We start from the raw sequence: 19,457 nt of genomic DNA on the forward strand, positions 1-19,457 counted from the left end.
AGTTCGTTTACACACGCTTGGCCAGGTGCATCATACCCAGGATTTGTCAACGCGGTGTGGGATTCTAACGGATATTTGGTAGCGTAAAGTTATTAGATACACTGTGTTGGTCTATGTAGATAGCACCTAAGGGAGAAGTGGTGAAGATGATGGTGGTGAAGATTACGGTGGTAATTATTATGATGGTATTCAGAGAGATAATGGTGGTGATGATGACAAAATTGATAAAGATGGCGATGACAGCGATGATTATGACAATGGGGATGATAATGTTGGTGAAGATGATAGAAAAAAAAAAGGAAATAAAGACACACGCAATTATAATATAGGTCGACATAGACAATTAAACTAAACTGTCCTACCTTAGAATGGAATACGTTGGTTTCTATCAGTTCAGTGCAGCCCAGTTGAAGTAAGTCACTTATAGTGTAGTCTGCAAATACAAATATCAAAGAACTATACAAAACCAAGCGATGAGAGAACAAAACGAAGACAGAACAAAGAATTACACTAAAACAAAGCGGAACAAAGAATTACACTAAACAAAGCGATGACAGAACAAAGAATTACACTAAACAAAGCGATGAGAGAACAAAGAATGACACTAAACAAAGCGATGAGAGAACAAAGAATTATTATAAACAAAGCGAAGACAGAACAAAGAATTACACTAAACAAAGCAATGAGAGAACAAAGAATTATTATAAACAAAGCGAACGTTGTTCGTATCTACAGAACAGAATGAAAAGCTCAGCATTCACAACTTGTATTTTAGACCACAAGCTGACTTTGGGATTGAATGACACGAGAACAGAGTTAGGACCGTCTGCAGTAGATTTCAGTAGAGCATATTTACAAAGTGATCTCAGTAGAACACAATCACTGGACAGACATTTGGAAAGCTAGACATTACATTGTACAGGATATACTCTCTAAAACGTAGATTAATTTCATTCATAATAGTTTGGTAAGATTTTGAGTGGCGGAGTTTGAAGTTGCTACGTTCGCTCATCCTGTATCGACTGTCACGATTTCCTAAAGATTTGACAAACTTGAAATCGATATCTTGTATGCTAAGATATGCACATTGAAATATTGTATGTTCTATCGATATTGTATTTTCTTACTTCTGAAGATTTCAGCCAGGAACAGAAATGTCAATGTATTTCATTTACATGTCATTGATTGAGTTCAACTGTAACAAAAATAATGTCGTCAACGATAGTAGGACAATGAAGGGATCTTTTGTTTCATTGAGTTTCTTGTTGCTGTCAAAGTGTGTAGTTACTAAGTACAGAACTGGAGGATAGAGAAGGAAGAAGTCTCAAAAGTTTATCTCAGGTTTAACTCTATGAAGTTATGAGGAATGGGCGTCAACTCCTGGCAGTAAAACACGACTAATTAACATAATTAAATGTACACAAAAAAACTCGCCCCAGCTCGCCCCGTACCGGGTCTTCATTATCTCTTAACGATTAGACATTTTGTGTCGCCCTTAAATTACGCGGCGAGGCTTCGCCTCTTTACTGATAAGGCAAGAGGGGAAATAACTCGACATAAATCCTAACCTTAATGAGGACATAGACAAACCAGCTTTTTTGTAGTTTATTTTTTGACTTCTTTCTTCATCTTGTTCGCCACTCCCCCCCCCCCCCCGAGCAGAACATTGTAAACGAATGACAAGGTACAGGTCTAGTAGAACATGAACAGATCGTACTTTGGACACAACATTCTATGGTAGATGTAGGTATTGGAACAACAACTACGTACCAATACTTTTCAAAAACAAAGTTTATACTTAGTGTAAGTACGTCAATGATTTTGAATTAATTATGATGAACAATATTCTTATTACTTGTTTTTGTTTAGAGCAGCTTTCAGGCTTATAGCATGCTCAGTGCGCTTTGGTCGAATCACTGTTTTGAGCCAATGGGGTCATATCAAATGCTGAAATTACATTTATTTCATCGAATTTAGCTGTACACGCCTCCACCACCCCCACCTTCTCGTGTGACAGACCTGGTATTTGATGAGCAAACAATGAGCCCAGTGCACTAAAAGGCCAGCCCGGACACAAGGCCAGAAGAAAAGATAACTTTGTGCATGAAGCGAGTTCACTAGATACAGTTTAAAGGCTATCATTGCTGGGGAACCCATCGCTAATGAACAGTTATAATGAGCGCGAGAGAGTATGACAAACACACACACACACACACAGAGACACAATGAAGAGGAAGAGCAGGCGTTAAAAACAAGGGGAAAGGAGAGTAGGAAAGGCGGGGGGAGGGGAGAAATGAAAGAGGGAATAAGAAAGAAAGATTACAGACTAACAGAACAAGTGAAAGACAGCAAGAAATAATCAAAAAGTAGATGGTATGAAAGGCTTGAGAAATAGGAGAGAGAAAGAGAGAGAGAGAGAGAGAGAGAAAGAGAGAGACCATTAAAGGAAGGCGGAGAAGGCAGCAAAACAAGAAAATAAAAAAAATCTTCTATTACGTGTAATTTAATCAATTAGTTTGGATCACTCATGATTAAATTTGAGATGCAGGTAACAATAATTTATGCTTTTAGCTGTCTCAATGCACTATGATTCTATCACTTGTCTGGACCAGTTGGGGAAAAAAAAAGGGGGGGGGGGGGAGTGTGACGATACGAAACTTGGATACAAAAGTTCATTTGAGTTTTCCCAGCAAATCGTGAGAAGCCCGCTAGAATTGATAGTCTCCTCTGTTAGGGAATTTATTTGGTGAGGTTTCATTAGGGACAAACGGGTGAGTGTAAATATTTTACTCTACTTATTTCACTATGTTCATTTCCCATTGTACTTTAACTGATGACTTATCGACTAGTATCATCCAACATTGTATGATAACACATTCATTGTGGTTAACTTCCTTGTATTGTGTTCATTATTGAGCTATGTGTACTTTAAGTTTTAATGCTAATTGATTAAAATGCCTTATTGGGATTGATACCAATGCCTACATCTGAATGACTGCAAGGCACATGAGAATCCCTACTCAATGCCTTTAGGAGGTTCCTAATTGTCTATCATATCCCCAGCCTGGTTGCTGTATTTGTTGTTGCTGAAACTGCTTGCTGTAACTGCCAGATCTCCATCCAAAGCTGTAACCGAAGCCGACCACACCAGATACCCTCCCATTACATACCTGTCAGCAAAAAGGCATCGTCTACTGTCCTTGGTCATAGAATATTGTCCTGTGTCCACAGTGCTTACTGCCCAGTATCATCTGCCCAGTACCCGGCCCAAACTGTCCACTGCCCACTGTCGACTGCTTAGACTCCTTAGAGCAACCTTCGCTACAAAAGAGATAAACTGGTGTGACTAAGCACGGCCATACCTACAAGCTAGATACCACAGCTGAGAGATCATTCTACAATAACTACTACAAATTTAGTCTGCAGCACCAACCCTCCCTACTGCTAAACAGGCAGTGGCCTAACCCTAGAGCCAGCTTGCCTACAGTATAGGGGACATCCCGAGCCGACGTCCTAAGACAGAGCCGGATGACTCATCCTTCTAAGTGCCAGTCCTACGACCACCAGAAGAAGACCCAACGGGCTAGCAGCTTGGAAATATAAGTAGTCAAGACATAGGAACATTCTATCATTCGCTCATTAATTATCAATCCATGAGGAGCAGTTATTAGTACATTCATGCATCTATTTTATTTCACGATTATATATTTTTTTAATCATTAACTATTGTAAACTTTTAGTCATTAAATCAATTAATTTATATATTTAATATATTGGTCTGTTCTTACTGTTAGTTGCGGTGTGCCTGTTCAAAATTTGTGTATTTGTGAGCGGGATAAATAAATTAATTACCCCTAGACTTTAATAAACGAGCCAAAAATATCTATTGAAACATCTCATCACAGGGAGAAGGGATACCTGAATGTTACCGTGATCGCTTTTTAAATGCATTATATATATATACTAGCCTGGCATTACCCGCGGCCTGCGGGTCTAAGTTTGTGTTTACTAATGTAGTGGATTGGATTTAGATGTATGTAAAACTTAGCTAATGATCCTTTCACGTTATTTCTCTTTCGCTGCGAAAATAAAATTAGTTTTGCGAAAATGGATTTACCCGCAGTCAATACATTATTATCTATTAAAAACGAAAAGAGCGATAGCTTTGTTAAATGAATGGGATTATAAAGTGAACAATTAAACGAAATAATTATTAGTACGCGAATCATGAATGAATATAGATCTAGGCCTATCTCAACTCGGCTTCGCAGCTTTCGTAAACGAATGTAGCTTTAGAAAACCAAATTTGAATGTTTATTTGATCAAAATATGAAATGAATGGACTTTAATTAATATGTTTATGTGTTAAAGTATAAAACTATCTGTGCGAAGAGAAGTTTTATCATCTTAGAGTTCAATTAGAGTTTTAGATCTAGGGATGGGATTATAAAGTAAACAATTAAACGAATTAATTTTTAGTACGCGATTCATTACGGTATTGTCTAATGAAAGAATGTTCGTCAGGAAATCTGTAGTCACAGATATAAGGAACTAATTTATGTAAAAAATGCTTTTGAAACACAAAATTGAAGGTTAATTTTATTATATAATGAAATCAATGGACCTTCTTTTGTATTTTCTTGTGTCAAAGTAAAAAACTATCTGCGCAAAGTGTATTTCTTAAAATTAGATCTAGGTCTAAATCCTTTCGATCTTTTCTCATGTCAACATTGTAGACATGGCCTAGATCCATAAAATACTATAGCTGTAATAGAGTCGGACAACTTTATTTTTTTTTTGAGGGTCTTAAGTTTGTTTTAGGTCTACAATACATACACTACGGTCTAAGTTAGTACCCAAGGAACATTCCTGCCTAGTTTTATCAAGATTGGTCAAGCGGTTTTGATGTCTATAAGTAACATACATACATACATACACCTCACATTCTACTTTATAATATAGATATATAAGTTGTACGTTTGAATTCGAACTCTAGGACACAAGCTTCCTCAAGCCAATACTCTGCCAGCAAAATGCTAATGAAAATAGATGGTTTTATTGTAATCTAATTTTAGTTTACAATTTTTAAGCAATGACCTAATTCTCTACACAAAGTATTAAGGGGACTAATACGACTTATATCACCACATCTGTCAAGGACTATTTCTTTCTCTAGTTCGACACCAAACAAAATAATTAATTAGCAATTGTTAAATAACTATATTTTGTTTTGTCAGGTACAAGCACAAATTGTTCAAAGTTTCAACTTGATTCGAGATTAGGTGTGGGAGAAATTAATGTACAAAACTTCTTAGCAGACAGATACAGTGAGATGATAAATGCCTCGATGTACTCAGCCATGTAAGAGTTTGGAAGTGTTTGAGATTTGGAAGAAAAAAAATGCTGATTAAAAATATGGCTTAGATGTTTATGCATAGGCCTACTAATTTCATAGGTCCCCTTAATTAAATAAAAAAACCGTATTCTCTTCAAGAAGACCAAAAGTAGTCGTTGAATTGAGATTTAAATGCAGCACAATGAGGTATGAAGTTTCACATTTTTGTCAAGTCTGTTAAAAGATAAATATTTTAAACTTGGGAAAAGAGTAGCTCTATCATTCTATCTCTCTCAACAAAATATTTGCATCAATCTTAACCGACAGAACAAGTAAATAAAACTGATTAATTCATTTGTGTGTAAAAATATCCAAGCAAACATTAATCTTCTAAGGTAATCGTTTAGTGTTAAATATCAACAGAATGTACACCTCAGAAAACATAAAGACATTCATTTGTAAGTCATTAGTTAGGTTTGGGCTCTTCCTATCAAGCTTCGAGATAATGGGCTCCAAAAGTCACACCATCAAAGGGCGCCGCCTGGTATCTCCCCTTACACAGTTTACTTCTCTCTTGAGAAAAGGACATAACTCATAAGGATAAAGGGGAAGGGTGGCCCACAGCGCCCCAGAATGATAGCTGTTGTCCGTAATTGGAAGAGGGGGGGGGGTGCGATGTAGATAGCGGGTGGAACGCCGATATCCTGACAAATGGTCGTATATCATGGCATCCGACGCCACCCCCTCCATCTAAAGTATATCGGCGCCCCAACGGGAGCACTGAGTCACGTGCTTATGGAGAATAGGGGGTCCGCAATGAGCGGATGATTGTGAGACATGAAATATGGGCCCTTCCTCGGGGATGGGTGTGGAAGGGCGCGTGTGGGGAGGATAGGGAAAATGGTGTCTCGTCTTGTAGGACATATTCCCAGTGGATAGTCCGGACATGGTCTAGCACAAACAGCAGGTCGGGTCAAAGATTATCACGTGGGCATCCTCCACTGCCTACACACTACACCTGCTGAAGACAAATGAATCCCAAGAGAAGCAAGTCGACTGAGTTTAAAGACGTCTTTGATGATACTGCCTGAATTACGACTCGAAGTAAAGCTAAATACGCGTTAGAAATGTGTCGGATAGGAACACCAGTAAGCATTAATAAAGTGACTAACACATAAAACAAGTCTCAAGTCCACTTTATTTCATGATTCCAGTATATTGATGTCCAAGTCTCTCTATTCTAATAGCCCATTTGGATAAGATGTAAGCATTCTAGGACCCTAAGGCCACATTTAATCCACAATTATTTCCCGAAGCCACAAAGAACCGACTGAGGATCTGAATACTCCAACTCGATAGTCATTTATTAATCACACTATTAGCATAACGATTTCACGTGAAAACTTGTGAACTCGATGATAGGACAGAATGCCCTGACAGGTTACTCTCCATTCACATACACACAAACCACGCGCACACCAACAATTATTCACTCCCACTATTCCCTGAGGCGCTGTTGCCACTGGCCAAGAATTATTTCATGTGCGATGATGGATCGGTGAAGATGATGAGGAGGAAATGACAAAGGAGGGGACCACGAGTCTTGAAGACTTCTTCTTTTGGCTAAGTAAACTGGGTGGAGGGGACAGTGTACAAACTAAAGTGACTCGCGAGAAACTGTGACAAATCAACGTTCTCTGCACAGACCTAGTTTGAACTTGATTTATCTTTGTGGTTTACATACATTGTTCATCTTTTCTTTGGCTTGTGTCGTCAGTTGAACGTTTGAGTGAGTTCAAGGTCAAGTCTCCATTCGGGAGCTTTAAAAGCACACCATGACAGAAGCTTCCATCGTGAAGCTGTGAAATGACAAACTTTCTAGGACAGAGATTTACAGAAAGTCCATGAGGGTGTTTTGCTTTGTCCCATTTAAAGTCATACCAACTCTTATTCTATAAAATATAAAGTAAGGATTATATATGTATGTCCTATATAGAAAACAAAACCGTCTCACCAATCTGAATGAAACTTGGTATGAACGTTCCTTAGATAACAGCGGTGATCTTGTGATACCTAAAGTTGCCCTTTAACAAAAGATTTAAGTCAATGGAACATTTCCACATCCGTTTGAACTTTTCAAACAGCATAGATGCCTTTAGTTATAGTACAAAACAAAAACAAAGATAAAGCCGAATAAAAACATCGCTAGTTTAGAATAAATTCGAAGTATCACAGACCAAGGCAAGAGCAATAGGTTTAGTCTACATTCATCTTGAGATGTCATGGGAAAAGTGTCATAATTATAACATCATACAATGAACTCGTCTACAGGAATCTAGTAGAACATCTAACCGGAAGGTTCTTTAAGCAATTATCTCGATGGGACTCTAAGCATTATTAAAGGGACATTACTTAGCAGAGGATGGCTGAGGGAGTTGATTCGTACAATTACTTTGACTCAATTGGATGAACACAGAGTTTTGTGTGATTACATTTTGTTGTTTCGACTTGTCCAATTGTTCTTGTTCTATTTATTTGTACTTTCTGTTCTTGTTCTATTTATTTGTACTTTCTGTTCTTGTTCTATTTATTTGTACTTTCTGTTCTTGTTCTATTTATTTGTACTTTCTGTTCTTGTTGTATTTATTTGTACTTTCTGTTCTTGTTGTATTTATTTGTACTTTCTGTTCTTGTTCTATTTATTTGTACTTTCTGTTCTTGTATTTATTTGTACTTTCTGTTCTTGTATTTATTTGTACTTTCTGTTCTTGTATTTATTTGTACTTTCTGTTCTTGTATTTATTTGTACTTTCTGTTCTTGTTGTATTTATTTGTACTTTCTGTTCTTGTATTTATTTGTACTTTCTGTTCTTGTATTTATTTGTACTTTCTGTTCTTGTATTTATTTGTACTTTCTGTTCTTGTATTTATTTGTACTTTCTGTTCTTGTTGTATTTATTTGTACTTTCTGTTCTTGTATTTATTTGTACTTTTTGTTCTTGTATTTATTTGTACTTTTTGTTCTTGTATTTATTTGTACTTTCTGTTCTTGTATTTATTTGTACTTTCTGTTCTTGTATTTATTTGTACTTTCTGTTCTTGTATTTATTTGTACTTTCTGTTCTTGTATTTATTTGTACTTTCTGTTCTTGTATTTATTTGTACTTTCTGTTCTTGTATTTATTTGTACTTTCTGTTCTTGTATTTATTTGTACTTTCTGTTCTTGTATTTATTTGTACTTTCTGTTCTTGTATTTATTTGTACTTTCTGTTCTTGTATTTATTTGTACTTTCTGTTCTTGTATTTATTTGTACTTTCTGTTCTTGTTGTATTTATTTGTACTTTCTGTTCTTGTTGTATTTATTTGTACTTTCTGTTCTTGTTGTATTTATTTGTACTTTCTGTTCTTGTTGTATTTATTTGTACTTTCTGTTCTTGTTGTATTTATTTGTACTTTCTGTTCTTGTTGTATTTATTTGTACTTTCTGTTCTTGTTCTATTTATTTGTACTTTCTGTTCTTGTTGTATTTATTTGTACTTTCTGTTCTTGTTGTATTTATTTGTACTTTCTGTTCTTGTTGTATTTATTTGTACTTTCTGTTCTTGTTGTATTTATTTGTACTTTCTGTTCTTGTTGTATTTATTTGTACTTTCTGTTCTTGTTGTATTTATTTGTACTTTCTGTTCTTGTTGTATTTATTTGTACTTTCTGTTCTTGTTCTATTTATTTGTACTTTCTGTTCTTGTTCTATTTATTTGTACTTTCTGTTCTTGTTCTATTTATTTGTACTTTCTGTTCTTGGATTTGCTCTATGCTTGATAAATTAGAAAGTCTAATTCTACGAGGACACGAGTCCAATCAATTCTCGAGAGTGAAACAAAAAACACACAGAAGTATTCAATAGAAAGTTTGACATGAAGATCTAAGGGCCCGACCTAATCCCTGAAACTAAGACTTGTAAGTTATTGGTTTGATTGTTTGTCTGTTGTTGTTGTTGTTGTTTTGTATAATGTTGCGGATTAACATGCATAATACAGACAAAAATATTAGAATCAATAAGAGAACTGCGCGTAGGTTTATATTTAGACAAACTCTGGCCATAGCTAGTATATCCTACACAATACAAGCGATGAGATAAGGCTGTTTTAGGAACTGACACACTTTGATGTTGTGACTACCAAGTCTGGAATGATAACGTAATAGAAAGTCCAAGAGCTAATAGATTTAAAATATAAAAAACTCAAGTAAATTATAAATCTCCTATGAAAGGAAATGTCCTCCAACTCCACTGACAAAAGAATTGACCAGTTGAACACTCAACTGTGTGTGTGAAATGTAGAGTGACGGTGTTTTTAAAGATGAAGTCAAAACACAGTTCGTACCATTTCCATTTCCAAACACATAAGTGACGTTGCTAGTTCAGGGGAGAGAAGCAAAGAAAAACAATGAGCCCAATGTCAGCGAGTACAGTGCAAGTCTCTTGGAACTGAACATCCAGTCCATTAGCGGGAATAGAGCCTAATAATGAACAGACACAAGGGCATAACGAATGAGACAGACTTTCGTCAGAGACAACTCAGCCGTCAGCAGACGTTGTGAAAGGAAAGAATCCCAACTGCCAGCAACTGCCCCCAGAAACTTCTGCACCTCCCCTGACAGCTTTCTTCAACCTTCGCCGTTCCTCCCCCCTTTCCACAGACACCCACTGGGACTTTCCAACTGACGGATCTCATAGAAGACGCTATAAATCTAATCACTTATTCACACACACACACACAAACACGCTCCTGACCACAACCAGCCCTTTCCCACTTTTCTTAGCACCGTACGTATTAGTTTTGAACGTTTTTTTTTTAAACTGGTGTTTGAGTCATGTCTCGTGCTGCCAAGAGGTAATTATGACAAATGTATTGCCTGGCAAGCGTCTGTGTCAACATTGTACACCGTTGAGCTCACCCCGTCCTTAGTCTGTACTTCTTAGTCAAGCTACTTCGTTCTAAGCTTCACCCCAAGGCTGAGAGTCATTAGAATGAGGAGGACGTTTCACTTGTTTTGAGAAGTCTGCCCAGACAACGTGACAAGCAAACTTTGCACACATCTTCATGAAACTGAAATCAAAGATATACTTTTTTTTTGTCCCGAAGATGGCCCGGGAAGTGTTTGAAAAGTGAATGACAAATTTAAACACACTCTAGAGCGTGAAATGATTGGACAAGAAAATAATTCTGTATAGTGTGGGTCTTATCTCCATTTGAAAGGTCACACTTGTCTACCAGTAACTACAGAGGACTATACTTGGGTTCTGTCGGACATACCTTGAAGTCTGAAACGTCTTTTAGAAGTATGTTTGGCACCTAGAAGAAGAAATGAAATGGCTTGCTGCGATAGCTATGGACTCTAGGCTTTTGACCTGTGTCCGAAAGGTTCTAGATTCAGATCTCAGAAATGAAGATCCAGTTTTAGGCAGGATTGTTTCTCATTGAAGAACGACAGAAAGATTTCTGTTGCATCATGGCAGAGACAATATCCGTCCTACAAGTCACTCCAAACTGTGTTTCAAACTAACATGTGTGATTACATTGAAAGATAAGATAAGAAAGTTAGTTCAATTCTTTTGAGTATGAACCATTCAGAATTCTTCTTCATAGAACAGTCAAACTATTATTGAGATGCACAGATGAAAGAACATAATGCTCCACCCCCACCCCCAATCACACGGTCTCCGGCATACGTTTGTTATTAAAGTTTTCTAATTTTTTTTAAATTTCATATGAAAAAGATTGGCCCAATCAATTCTCCTGCATCTGCCTCTCTGCCCCATTCCACAGACTTCTGCCCAGGACCTCTTTAAACATCTGGGCAGAGTCTATTTGCATAGAGAAGTAGAGAAATTATTTCAGACTGGAAGTGTGTCTATTTCACGCCATAAATCCTGTTGTAGACAGGCGTCAAGTCAACATGGAATGCAATGATGTCCATAAATCATGCACATTTTTCCATATGATGTCACATGACAATTAAACATTTAGACGTAAATTTATAGCAACTTTCAAAAGCAATGTCCTGGCCAACTAGCATGCAATATCAATCAGGAAAATGTCTTGAACAAATACAATGTCTGCCTAGACAAAGATATCTACTTTTTAAACTTGAGAATAGCACAATAATTTGACATTCTAGATTCTTAGAAATGTCAAGACAAAATCAAGGAATGAACACTTAGCAATCACTAAGAAATTATAGGATGTGTCTATTTCGTACATAGCATTAGTTTAATTTTGAAATCATTAAATCTAATACTCCATTTCTCTATTTTCTAACAAAAATTGTGGCCCGCCAAAAGTTTTCCTTTAAATTTTTGGCCGCTCCTCAAAAAGTCTGCCAATCACTGGGCTAGGAGAAAGACTGCTGTGTCTGAGTCTTAAGTACAATGAAATCTGGCTGACTCAGCACTGCATACACTTCCTATCGTTCCTGCCTTGATTAATCCTGTAGTCACACTTGTGCAATGCTACGATGCTAGTTCACTATGCAGTGATGACGAGGTACATTGACCTGGTATATGTCAGATTAGTAGCGTTAGGAGTAAGCGGCGTTGATTAAAACACAAACCAAAAAAAAATGTATTTCAGCCTAGGCAGGTTCACTTAGTTGCTGCAAAATTAGATTACTTCTGTGTTCCACTGGAGGGGAAAGTGCAAAGCAAACTAAGGAGATTTTTTATGCGTTGTGACATCAGAATCTTGTCGGGGGGGGGGGGGGGGGAGAAGTGGTTGACGAAGCAGTTTTATATGAATAATATTGTGTGTGTGGACAAAAGTGACTACGACTGTTGTATCCTGTCGCCCTGTTGATCAACGTCTTGGGATCCTCTGCTGCTCTCCATGAGTTTGCACAGAAAAAGTCAGTACCAAGAGCTGTTCTTTTCTTTCTTTCTGAGCGTTCTGTTGCCTGGTGCCAGGTTTTCTTACTCGGACCATGTTGAACTTCGTCCAGGTGGAGAAGAGCTCCTAGGAAACGATTGGCTGGATGTATTTCGTAGGGCAGAGATTGACTGCGACTGCTGGCTACTTCAAACACACACACACACCGACACACACGGACACCTATGTTTCTAATCAGTTTGAGAAGCAGGCGCATGCATTCCATCTCTTCCCGCCAGGATTTCAGGGCTAAGTTGTCGCCGTAGATACAGATCACTGGTACACGCCGCTCTAGAGATACGCATCAACTTCTAGTCGGAGCGTTCACTGATAATTTAACACCGGAACTATTGCACAAAACTCGTCTCTAACGTCAACAGCAATTTGTCTGTTTCGCCAGTCTCTCTCTCTCTCACTTTCTCACACTCTCTGTTCTCTCTCTCACTCACATCTCCTGAATTTTTCTCCTGTTTACTCCCCTTTTTTTTTTTTTTTTGGCTATGTCCCTTATTTTCTCTCGCTGAATCAGTCTTGATATTACTCCGATGCTACAACATGGCAGTTTCAATGCCTCGATCTATTCTAGTTGTTAGAGGAAATTGTTTCTCCATTTCTTCCAGCGTAGCCTTTGTGTTGGAACTAATTGTTCCCTGGAAAAGGGCTAAGATAATAACGATAATCTGCCCAGCTCCAATGTTGTATTGGTTAGTTAGCCAATGATCTCTGTGTTAGCCACATACATTTCTCGTTGACAACAGACACGCACACATAAAGAGTGTGTTCCAGTTAGTCAGACCCTCGAAGAATTATAGACAAACTAGTATTTGTACTATAAACATCGAACAATTAGAGACAAACTATTATTTGTACTATTAACATTGGACAATTAAAGACACACAACATTTGTACTATAAACATTGGACAATTATAGCCAAACTACATTTGTACTATAAACATTGGACAATTATAGACAAACTACATTTGTACTATAAACATTGGACAATTAAAGACACACAACATTTTTACTATAAACATTGGACAATTATAGACAAACTACATTTGTACTATAAACATTGGACAATTAAAGACAAACTGGTCTTCTACTAACACGCATCTTAAAGAAACATTTCTCCTACAAGGACCAGACAATCACATCCAATCAAGAGAATAATCAACTACCCCCCTCCCCTCTACCCCATGGTTCATTTCTTGTCCTTCAACTTATTTTTGCTGTTGTCTATTTCTGACTTATTTCTAGCCCACTTCCTGCCCAGGCCATGAACTTCTCACGGTCAGTTTCCGGTGCCTTTCATAATAAATAATGGTTCACTCAAGAACCAACATCGAGTGTAGAAGGAAACTGAAAAAGAGTTGGGGGGGGGGGAGCGGTAAGAACGCGGGAAAAAAATTAAGTGAAGGTGAGAAGGTATGAAGGGAAACAGAGGCCGACACTGGAACTCGGCAAGAAAAGGCGTATCCTCCACGATATGGGTAGATGAGATATGAACGAAAACAGAATGTTCCGGGATGACTTTAAACACGAGCCGTCACAACTAGGAATGACTGTGTGAGAGAGACGAGACATGGACCAGAAAAAAACAAACAAAGTTATATGGAAAAAAATTTATATAGAAACAAATATATATATATAGAAACAAAGTTATATAGAACCCCCCCCCCCCCCAAAAAAAAAAAAAGATAAGACAAGAGTTGTTCAATTAACCTTATGGGACAGTGGTGTTGGACAGACTCGTGTTTGTTGTTCAACTTAGCGATTTGTTTTTTGTTTTTATTTTAAATAGTGTTTGCACAGAAAGATACAAGCCAATCAAAGAAATTGACCACTGGTCAAAGCAAACTATACTATGTTATTTCCATTGATGTTCTAGTTTGTTGATTCCATCTTGAGTTCTGAACAGAATTAGAGAACCCCCTAATAAGCTGGTGCAGAGATTTGTTCCTATTAGGCCGTAGGTCTGTAGTGAAACAAAAAGAAAGAGGTGAAAAGTCTGGGGAAAAAAACATGTGCGATACTTTGTATTACAGAAAACCTGGTTGGCTACAGATTCTATGGACAAGTCTAGCCGGGAGTAAGGCTCAAAACAAGGCTCTCCTTTAGGTTTGAAATGGCTGTGGCGTGAATAACCTATCAATGTAGAAAGATGTAAATGACATCAACATGTAATGTAATAGAGATGTATATGATATCATCAACATGTAATGTAACCGAGATGTCAATGATATCAACATGTAATGTAACAGAGATGTCTATGACATGACGAACATGTGACGTGAGTACTGTGTGATGGTGTTCTAGCTCAAAGTTTGAGGAGATGACATCGTTTGCTAGAAGATGTGTTACTTCAGGAGTTTTAACTTCCTAGAGATGTCTACACACAATAGTTTACACTCTTTTAGATTTTTACTATCTAATAGATTAGTGAGAATCGCCAGAGTCCAAACTGACACTCAATGTCATAATTACGCTCAACAATAACAGTGATTAATCGTGTCCTAAAAATTAAAAAAAAAAAAAAAAGATTGGAACCAAATTTCGAGTGGAGAGTTTTTGAGTACCGGTTCATCTTGTGGCAGGTATCTTTTGTAGGGGACAAATCAAAATGAAGACAAATAATATGTGGCTTGAATTATCAATTCGCTGAACTAAGTAGCTGACAAATTTAAGTTCCAAAAGCAGTTAAGAACAAAGAACGAAAGTAACCCAAAGCACCAAACGTTTCAGGTACAAACTTAAGCCTAATTAAACATGGAAAGTCGAAATAGTAAAATAATTCCAAATAATTCTAATTACATTAATATTTTACAAACAAGAGGTTATATGTTTCTACACTTGTGAAGAGGTTATATGTTTATACACTTGTGAAGAGGTTAATTTATTGTCAATAAGTTTATTTTTTAAATGATTGTAAATTATATTTTTATGTCTTTAATTTAATAAATATTCTATGTACATGTGAATAAATGATTTTTTCCTTCGTAATATTGTTAAGTTGAATATTGTATGCGCTTGTCAATTGAAGTATAACTTCAAACAGTTGAAAGAATTCTTGGTCTTAATGAAACAAAAAAAATCGTGTTATTTGACGTACATTACTAATAGTATTGCCACATTGGTACATACTTGTCACTTGGTGTCGTGAAAGTGATCCAATCCTAAGCTGGCAGGCGGCAGAGTTGTAAAGACAAGATTTACGACTACAGACAGAGAGTTGTGGGAGATTGGTGACAATGGAAGGATATTTGGGAGGCTGCTTCTAGAAAGTGCTGTCCGAGAGTTCACTTCAGAGGTGGTGGACTTACTTAGAAACTGATGTGTGCATTTCCTCCTCTTTGTCAGGGGAACTAACGGCGTCAAGATACGATGAGCAAAGTTTCTATCTCTCAATTCTTCCATGTACAAAGTGGATCTCTGGAATCCAAAATGAACGCGCTTAAGACAAAGGCTAATGTGACGACAAAGGCTAATGTGACGACAAAGGCTAATGTGACGACAAAGGCTAATGTGACGACAAAGGCTAATGTGACGGCTTTCAAAACTCAAGTTCTTTCTGCAAGAGAAATTGTTCTTTCTTAGCGACTTTCTTTTCAATTTTAAATTACTTTTTTTTTCCCGGTCAGTTGTCGGGCGCCGCAGTGATTTCTTCCTTTTCAAACAAAAAGAAACATTTCGGGGGCGAGGAAGTAAACTTTAGATAAACATCGCATTGAAACACCTTTTTTCCCCCCCCCCCTTCTAAATGATGATTACCTTGTCCGATTAAAAGCAAACTAAACCAGCAGGCGGTGCTGCATCTTTAGGATCAAAGTGTAATAGGAACTTTTTCATCCGTCATAATTATGTCCGCTGCCTGCAACTCGCTGAGATAATTGACGGACGAGCAAAAAGTTTCAGTCTAAAAGCAAACAAAGCGTCTCTCTTCTTGTCTGGACAGATCTGTTCAGCCTGAAAGACTTTCCGTGGGAACCAACGTGTTCTGTTCACATTGAATCAAAACACAAATGTAGATCTACTACTTTCGTGAAATTACTAAAACAAATCAAATTTTATTTAACAAAAGCAAACAAAACAAAAAACAACTAGATCTTTTGATATTATTATCTTACTTTCCCTTGAAAGACAAACTTCTATTGAAGGTAAGAATTGGATCCATTAGATTTCTTAGAAATAAAGAGTCTATACAGTCAGGTTACACAGCCGTTCTTGGCTCTAGATCATGACTAACAATAATAAATCTGAGCGATTAGAAATATTTGTACTAATGGTTTTTGTTAAGAGAAATTTCATGCTTTTAGCTTTCTCAATCCTATCACTATTTGGATCGGTTGGAGAGGGGTAGGAGGGAGAAGTGTAAGGGGGTATCTGGGTGATGGATTTTTAATTGTTTTTATATCATTTGAAAAATATAAAAAAAAGCAAGATTTAAAAAAAAGAGTTTGTGTTATCACATAAACTCAGAGGCGCCCACATAAAGCTCCCCAAATGGACCATAGTCTTGTTTTGATCGTTTAAAGTAATAAACTTTTAAAATCATTATTTTTCCCTTAAAAGGGAACAGGACGACACGTCGTCAAGGATAAGATTATCTAGAAATGTAGATCTAGATCTACTTTACAGATCTAGAATACAGAATAGATCTAGAACTATAATCTAGACTAGATCTAGTTCTAGACTAGAATTCGTATCAATTTACACGTTTAATCTTAAAATTACTAGATCTATGCCAATATTATGATCAGGATTAGTAGGTCTACTGGTACCGTGTAATAGTGTACTAAGCTGTTCGCATCCGATTCACTTCTTAATGTGATACTACTTTTTACATAATAAGTAAATCTGCAACCCTACCGTGAACGAAGACAAGGTATTGTCTTAATAATTCAAATTTTGTTCAAATTGTTAATACATATATATCTTAATGGTTTGATCAGTCACTCCAGATTCTGCCCCATCTCAAGACGTAACCAAAGCCAGTGACTCATCTGGGTGCATCCATTGTCTTCAAAGACAGAAGGAGCCATATAAATAATAAATATAAATCATGTATCTGGGCTCTATTTAGTCTTATTTAGACTGCCAAGTGTATAAAAACTGCGCATTATATAGTAGTCCGTTTTTTTTAATAAACTTACAACTAAAGTGAAGTTCGTGTCAAAATTCTTTTTAAAAAACAACGTTTGAATCAATGTCATCCAAAGAATAAGCTAATAAATAGAAAATAAATTTTATAATGAGCCATTGACACTTTTTTTCCTTTGTGACCTTAGATGCAAAATGTATCAATGCGCGAGTCCATGAATGAAGATTGAGTTATAAATGAAGAAATATGTGACCTTTTTAGAAAATGTAACTCCCCTGAAGTTTTTTTTTATTTAAAAGTGGTGTATTTTTATGAAAATCTGCTTGCATAGTATATTAAAACGCAATAAAAAGTAGGAAAAAAAAGCGTTGGGTATTAAATTCTTGAACTCCTACTAAACACACCCAACATTTTTTGTTTTGTTTTTTACTGTTTCTTATTGAAACTTGCAGCTCCATCTCTGCGCCTAGTTGATTTACATTTGAACCACAAAAGTTCTTCAAAGTATCAGTCTAGTCAGTCTGAAGAATTAAGAAACCTCATTACAGAGATTCTCTGATCTAATTTTGTGCAAAGTACTTAACTTAATGTACGATAAGGTAAGAGCGGGGGAGGTGAAGGCGTCTGGTCGATTGGCTCTTAAGTAAATCTAAGTCTAACCATGACGCCCTTACGTCAAGAGCCACAAGACGGCGTGAGTTAATGACCAGGGGGACCACGAGATTCTGAACTGGTAGAAATTCTTGCTTTGCTTTGCTACAACCCACCTACTCATCTCTCTTTTTTTTTTAAAAAAAAAAAAAGCAAAATCCTTTTTGTATTCATTTGAAATAATTCGTCCGATGGCAGACTAACAACTCACGTAAATGTAGCAAGGGAAAGAAGCGCGGCCAAGATAGAAACATTATCTATCGTCTAGCTCGCTCCTGGTGAGCACAAGGTAATTTGGCGTCAGAAGCAAAAAGACATTAGCAAGTGAAAAAAAAAATGAAAGCTTTGCGTCTCCGTCGCTTATCTCAAGCGCAGACAAGGAGCATGTCTGGAAAGATGTGAGCGACTCATTACTCTAATGCTTATATTGTAACGTCATTACGTCACAAATGAAATGAAAGCGTTTGTGAAGGTCTCACATCCCTGACGTCTTACGTATCAACGCTTCATACACACACACACATATATGTATGTATGTCGTTGTAGCGCACATTTCTTGTAATGGCTAGTCCGACTGGTGATAGTTCTCTGCACATCAGACTTAGTCCGACTGTTGATAGTTCTCTGCACATCACACTTAGTCCGACTGTTGATAGTTCTCTGCACATCAGACTTAGTCCGACTGTTGATAGTTCTCTGCACATCAGACTTAGTCCGACTGTTGATAGTTCTCTGCACATCAGACTTAGTCCGACTGTTGATAGTTCTCTGCACATCACACTTAGACTCCAATGGATGGGATGAAAGATCTCTAAGCTCTAAAGCACTGCGGCAATGATAAACATTGAAGTAGAAAACAGAGAGACTGAAAGAGTACAAATTCATAAACATTAAACCTTTGCTAGTAGCATGTTTGTTTGACAGAGTGTAACGGAAGTTCTGCAATACCCCCTCACTAAAAGGTAGCCAGAAACAGGGCTGGTGGTATGCTATCTTCTAACAGCTTATTTTGAATATTCTCTGTTTATGGTTTTAACAAAGCTTCTATCAACTCACTCTTTCTGTCTGTCTGGTATAATTCTTGTACACGTCATTTCTCCCCATTCTTGGATCAAGGGAAATCTTTACACAATTTTTTGTGGTACCTAACAAACATAAATCGATACAAAAATTAACCAATTAGTTAATTAATTATTGGTAATAAATTATTTTGTATGGTATCGAATAAGGGAAATAAATGCTATTCATGTGGAATTATTCACCTTTAACGTTTTGTACACGTTGTTTTTCCCACTTTCCATTCTCATTTTTTTTTTTTGTTTTTTTTTTAAATATTTTTTTTAAATTTCATTTTGCTTGTGACCATCCTGACGACAACGTATACCAGACGATAAGGCAGCCCCATCTAGCGTAAGGATTTTACCTATAGTTGTATCTGCTTTTGCAA

At 36.9% G+C, this 19,457-nt stretch overlaps 1 protein-coding gene across 4 annotated transcripts in view; it reads right to left on the bottom strand.

Annotated features, from left to right (window-relative positions):
• LOC106060412 (interference hedgehog-like) overlaps positions 1–19,457 on the bottom strand; it is a 305,626-nt gene that overhangs the window by 221,177 nt on the left and 64,992 nt on the right. For all 4 annotated transcript variants that reach the window (XM_056011673.1, XM_056011667.1, XM_056011671.1 and 1 more), the window contains exon 3: positions 363–433. The gene's annotated coding sequence lies outside the window, so the exon portion shown is untranslated. The remainder of the gene's footprint in view (positions 1–362; positions 434–19,457) is intronic.

This window comes from Biomphalaria glabrata, chromosome 14 (assembly GCF_947242115.1).
Source record: "Biomphalaria glabrata chromosome 14, xgBioGlab47.1, whole genome shotgun sequence".
Taxonomy (NCBI): domain Eukaryota; kingdom Metazoa; phylum Mollusca; class Gastropoda; family Planorbidae; genus Biomphalaria; species Biomphalaria glabrata.